We start from the raw sequence: 6,000 nt of genomic DNA on the forward strand, positions 1-6,000 counted from the left end.
CAAAGTCTTACAATGATGTAGAAAAATCAAACCCATCACAATAAATTATAGAACCATATATAAGATAATTGTCACCAGAGGTCATTAGCTCACAAAAATGAAATTCATATTACATATTATGGCTTTGAGTCTGAGAAAATTATGGGCGGTCCTATACTTCCTAGTATTCAAAAAATTGTAATTATGTAATTTCAAAATTATTGTTTCCCATGCAGAATATATATTTAGAATTAATTTAGATTATAGCATTTGTTTTACTCTGTTAATTTTCCGTAGATATAGAAAACAGATATTTTAAAAGAAATTTATATTTTAATATTATATGTTTCTCATGGTTGGTTAAGAAATATTTTTATAAATTTAATTGTTTTATAAAAATACAAAGAAAAATTTGTAAATAAATATTTTTATAAAATTTAGTTTTTGTAAAAATATAAAGAAAAATGTACAAGATGATAATTTTAGAATATAACCAACAAAATGTTAGGAAACTATAAAAATTATGTTGTTTTTACTCATTTCATGAAGGTAATTATCATTTAATTACTTCAAATAAAAAAAATTTTGTACCAAAAATTAGGAAAATAAATTGATATTAATTAAAATTACATATCAAACAAATAGTACAATGTATAAAATAATCTCAAATAAGGCATATAAATAATAGTGTTTTAGAGTTACATATTACAAATATAATATATATTTTAACTAAGTTTTGATCCATATAGAGAAGACTTCACATGGGTTTATATTTGTTAACCGAGATGGTTATTCTTTTGATCTTATGCTTCTATGTAAAACAGTATCTCATCTTCTATTGTATAGAAAGTATATAGCATTTCCATAAACAGGAAATACAAAGCAAAGTAATGGTAACATTTAATGTCTATTGTTAGTAATGCATTTTATGAAAAAACTATAGTATATGTAAGTAAATTTGAAAATTAAATGTATGCAAACTTTAAACATATGTATGTTAATATTGTCGAATAAGACATATGAGGATCACTAATATAAAGTTACATATATAATATTAAGTTGTAAATAATATATTTAATAGTTTTGTCTTATAACTCAAATATAAACATTTATGAAAATGTGAATATAACCACACATAAATATAGAAATTTATAAAAATTAAAACCCGTGTGCGGGTCAAACTTTAGTTTAGTTTATAGCATTTGTTTTATTCTGTTTATTTTCCGTAGATACAAAAAACGGATATTTGAAAAGGAAATTAAATATATTATATGTTTATTTTGGTTGGCTAAGAAAATTTGGCAAGTCAATGGAATTGCTATGAAATTGAAAAATGTAATGTTCAAATAGACGAAAATTTCCACTTAGCATTTTACAAAAAAAATAAAAAAAATCCACTTAGAAACAAAGTTGCTTTGATTAAAGTTGCGCTATCTACTACAATTTGACGATACATTTTATATTTTGCGATCACAATCCGTTATTCATGTGAGAATTAATATATATGATGACAGCTAGCTAGTATGGGAGACAAAGAGTACTGAATAGAGATGAGCAAATAAACCAAACCCAAAAACCAGAACCGAATCCGATCCAATAAAGTTGGTTCTGAACCGATTCAAATCCGACATAAATACCAAATGGATCTTGTTTTATGGTATTTCGGATTATAGGTATTATTTGAACCGAACGCGAACCTAAATGGATATCTCATAGAACCCAAAACATTCAAAATCGCAAAAAGATCTTGTACCAAATATGATCTCAATTCCTAATATGTATTCAAAATACACTAAGATATATTGAACATCTAAAATAATTATATATTACAAGAAGGTTGATGGTTGAAGATGGCGATTGAAGCTTGAAGTTTTTAAATTTTGGTTTTGTTTTCATTGAATAATGTTTTTCATTTCACGAGAACTTACTTTTCATTTTATGCTTTCATTTATTTGGTTTTATTTCTATCAGTAACTATTTTGAATGATCACGTTTGATGTTTCTTTCTTATTTTTGAATTGATTTTATTTGTGTTTTGGTTATAAAATAGGTACAAATCAAGTACTTTTAAACGAAGAATCGATTTTACTTATGTTTTGGTTACAAACTAGGTACAAATCAAATATTTTTAAACTGAAAAACCGATTATGACCCGAACCCAAAAATACGTCGGGTTGTACCAGTTCTTTGAATATTTACTAATCCCGACCCTAATCCGATAGAACCCGAACCGCTCCCGAACCGAACTTTCATATAACCCGAATAAGGTTGATTTTGACAAATCCAAAAAAACGAAACCCGATTGGACAAAACCGAAATTCAATTGGGACCCCGAATGCCCATGCATAGTACTGAACTAAAGGTGTAAACATTTTATCTAAAGCTAATAGATTTAATCCCTTAGTTGGTCATGATCAACTTGATTATAAACTTTTATTCAAATAATTCAGTTGACTACTTGAAACTTTTCTAGTTGACTGATCGTAGTTTCTTCCTATAATTCGATTTTGAATTTCTCACTACGAAATGAGGAAGCAGCGAATCAATCAAATTGCATTTCGTTTACATGTTTATCATAAGGTACTAACATAGATATATATATATATATATATATATATATATATTTTACATCAAAAAGCTATTCTATTACTCAAACTTGAGGTGGTCTAAGTAACCAAACCGGAATAAAACAACCAATAAAACATAGATCTCTATAGAAAGACCTCGCAGTCCTAGCTAAAGAATCCGAAATTTGATTTTGCGCTTTTCGAATGTGAATGATTTTAAAATCCGGAAAGCATATTTGTAGAGTCTCTATCCTCCCAGCTAGTTGCAAAGTCTGACCAAGCTTAGGACTCCTTAATCATGGCAATCAACAATCCGTCTCAAAGCTCTGACATGTCGAATATTGGAACATGCTCTCCATCGTCCATCGTAGTGCTTCCACTTCAGAATGCAAGACAGATTCTTGCCGTGGATAGTTCCGTGTTTCCATAAATTGCACATTTCTCAAGTTATCAATCCAAACCCATGGATGTCCATGGGCCATATATCATATCATGACCCGTATATATGTATATATTTTCTATGTTCTAATATTTGCTTTGATTTCGTTCAAAATAATTTGGATGACGACTGTTAAAGTTCATATATATAAGTAAATCACAACTCACAAGCAAGAAAAACAAACAGTACCTTTTGAATTAGTTTAATTAAAAAATCATTTATAAACATAAGGTTTATATAAACACACATACATGCATATTTTACGATTCTGAAATATCTGGAGTAGAAACTGGAAATGAGTTAGAAAATAAATATTATAAATAAATTTGGTTGAATACTGAATATTTTAAACTATTTTGAATTTCACTTAAAAATCAGGTTGAATATCCCAATCTTAGTGGATATTAAGATACCAAATATTAGCTTAGCTTCGAAACAAATAAGGATTAGACTGCTCATGTATCTATCTATATTAATAAAGTTGAGCAGAAAGGCTTTTTCTACGTCCACGTCAGTGTACCCTGCTCCTATATTAATAAAGTTGAGTAGAAAAGCTCCTCATGCGTCCACGTCAGCGAACCCTGCTCCTTTTCGTGACACTTGGCGAGCATTCTTCAAACTTCTTATTCTTACTCATGGTGGAAGCTATGGGCTTATGGTCTATTTGAGCCCATCAAGGTATCATCCTTCTTCTCCTTCCTCTTTTCAGCCGCAGTCTGAAGGTTTATGCAATCGAAAAATAACGTTCAGTTTTAATGCCTTTCGATCATCAAATCCCACTAATCCCACTATCACCTCTTCACTGCAGCATTAAATCATCGTTCACCAGCTCTATGCAGTGTATATATACACCTCCAGTGTAGCCTCTTGAAATCCTCTACTTTCGGACGACAGATTTGCGCCGAAACTCTTAGATAACTCAGCTTCATCAAAGGTTCTTCAATTGACACGTCAGACACAGTTGTTTTCGGCTTAGAAATAATTATCAGTCCAATAATTATCAATCCAGCCATGTATGTTTATTTCCAGTGAACTAATGATCCATTATGTAATTTGGTTGCAGGTCCAGACAAGAAGCTCTAAGCAACAATACAAGTTTCGAGTATGAACAGACTTGCGTAACTGCCGTTGGCTCTGTTTCCTCTCCATTCAGTCAACTGGGTTAATCATCTTAATAATTGTTTGCAATCAGGTTCCCCCATTATGTGCTATTTAATTCAGCCTACACCTTCTATATATGTAGACTCTGGTGTATATATATGGTCACTGTGCTCCAGAGGAAATGGCCCGTTTCTGCATCAAGCATCAACTCATGGCGAATTCCCAAGTCCACCTTTCCATCTTTGAGTGCATGGTAGTAGAGATGATATTTTCCCTTTGTAACATGTGTTACTTACCTACTGGTATGTTCTCCTTGATCAGGACCACAATCTGTACCAGATAACGCAAGAAAAGGAACAATGACCTTTCTCTGAGGGAGAAATAAGTACTTTTATGTCTCAGATGCTTCAAGGCCTCGCACACATGCATAAAAATAGTTATTTCCATCGGCAACTGAAACCAGGTATGTATATTTTGTCAAGCTGATTCTCAATGGCCTCTCTTTTACTTAAACAATTGTTTTTGTTCTAAAGAGAATTTGCTGGTGACCAGCAATATCCTCAAGATTGCTGACTTTGGACTGGCTAGCGAAGTTGCATCTATGCCTCCTCAAAAATGTCGCACCAGTTTCAGGTATGGTCTTGAATATTGACACCTTAAACAATCAAAACACTTCTTCTCTATGCAGACCGTAGGGTTTCAGCTGAAAGTTTCGAGTGAAGAAAGCAAGATGACAGCTTTGGAAATTACAAAGAGTGTAAAGGTAGGCTCAAGAAATGATATGTAGATGATAGAGCACAAGCAGTGTATTATTATTGTTTTTGAAGGAATTACAATCTCAGTATTTCTAATGACCTTGAGCCCATTTACAAGAGATTTCTCTCAGTGTTTCATACAATCCTAGAAAATAGCCAACCCTAGATGAAGAAGATGAGTACGTTACATAAGATTCAGTTGTTGGTTAACTGATTCTAACGTTTAATCAACTGACTCACCTTCACACAGTGCCATGCCAGCTTCACTTCCAGCTCATCAATCAGCCTGAGTTACTTATCAGTAGTGACCCGAATTAATATTAAGCTAATCATCTCATTACTTATTGGTATTATACGAATTCTTTGTACACTTATGCTCACATTCTTTTGAAGGAAAATTATGACGATAAATCAGCCATTATAGTATGACTAATTGCGAGGTAGAAAAATGGTTTTCAGAAGATTACTACATTTTCATGTGAAGAAGCATAACAAACCAAAGTTAATAACTACAATTATGACAAAACATACAACGACGGTTCTTTCATCCGTTTGTATTTCTTTGGTTTTGATCCAGCGGTGGTTCTTACACGATGTTGACGATAGGTGGACGTATTAAATTACGAAGGGATATAAAACAATCAAGCTAAAGAATCTTAGCCATTGGATTCAACTCCCACACTAAAAAATCTTTAATTAATTAATCCAAAGCTTGAACAAAAAATAAAAATAATCCAAGCTTGGTTGATATATTTAGATCACCATCAATACATCTTACTTACATTTAATTACAAAGACAAAAATACCAAAATTTGATCAACTACGAGATTTTTAAATATATTCAAGTAATGTTTAAAGCTCCGTGACAAAACCTGAAGCAACAACAATGGCCGCTACCAAAGTTTCTTGAAACTCGGAGTTAACAAGGTAATAAGAACATTTCTCTTTGAGGATCACATGATCACATTCTTGAAGCCTCGCCACGTTCTCTTCCTCAGTAACCAACTCCTCATTCACTAGCGTCAGCGTATCAATGGCTCGAAGTCGTCTCTGCCTCAAGATGGGACTGAAGCAAATACGAAGTATCCTGAAAGAGTAATTGTAGAAAGAATCATTAAGCTTTCGCAAAGACCCATGAATAGAATGTGGTTTAGTAAAA

At 32.0% G+C, this 6,000-nt stretch overlaps 1 long non-coding RNA gene across 2 annotated transcripts; it reads left to right on the forward strand.

The window, feature by feature from the left end:
* Positions 1–4,032: 4,032 nt before the first annotated feature.
* LOC106333607 lies at positions 4,033–4,989 on the forward strand. Of its 2 annotated transcripts, XR_001268424.1 has the most exons (4): positions 4,033–4,146; positions 4,229–4,339; positions 4,408–4,549; positions 4,639–4,989. It is a non-coding gene; the product is annotated as an uncharacterized LOC106333607 (long non-coding RNA). The 2 variants fall into 2 exon arrangements; XR_001268423.1 differs by having other exon boundaries at positions 4,229–4,549.
* The last annotated feature ends 1,011 nt before the right edge of the window (positions 4,990–6,000 follow it).

This window comes from Brassica oleracea, chromosome C3 (genome assembly GCF_000695525.1).
Source record: "Brassica oleracea var. oleracea cultivar TO1000 chromosome C3, BOL, whole genome shotgun sequence".
NCBI classification, from domain to species: Eukaryota; Viridiplantae; Streptophyta; class Magnoliopsida; order Brassicales; family Brassicaceae; genus Brassica; species Brassica oleracea.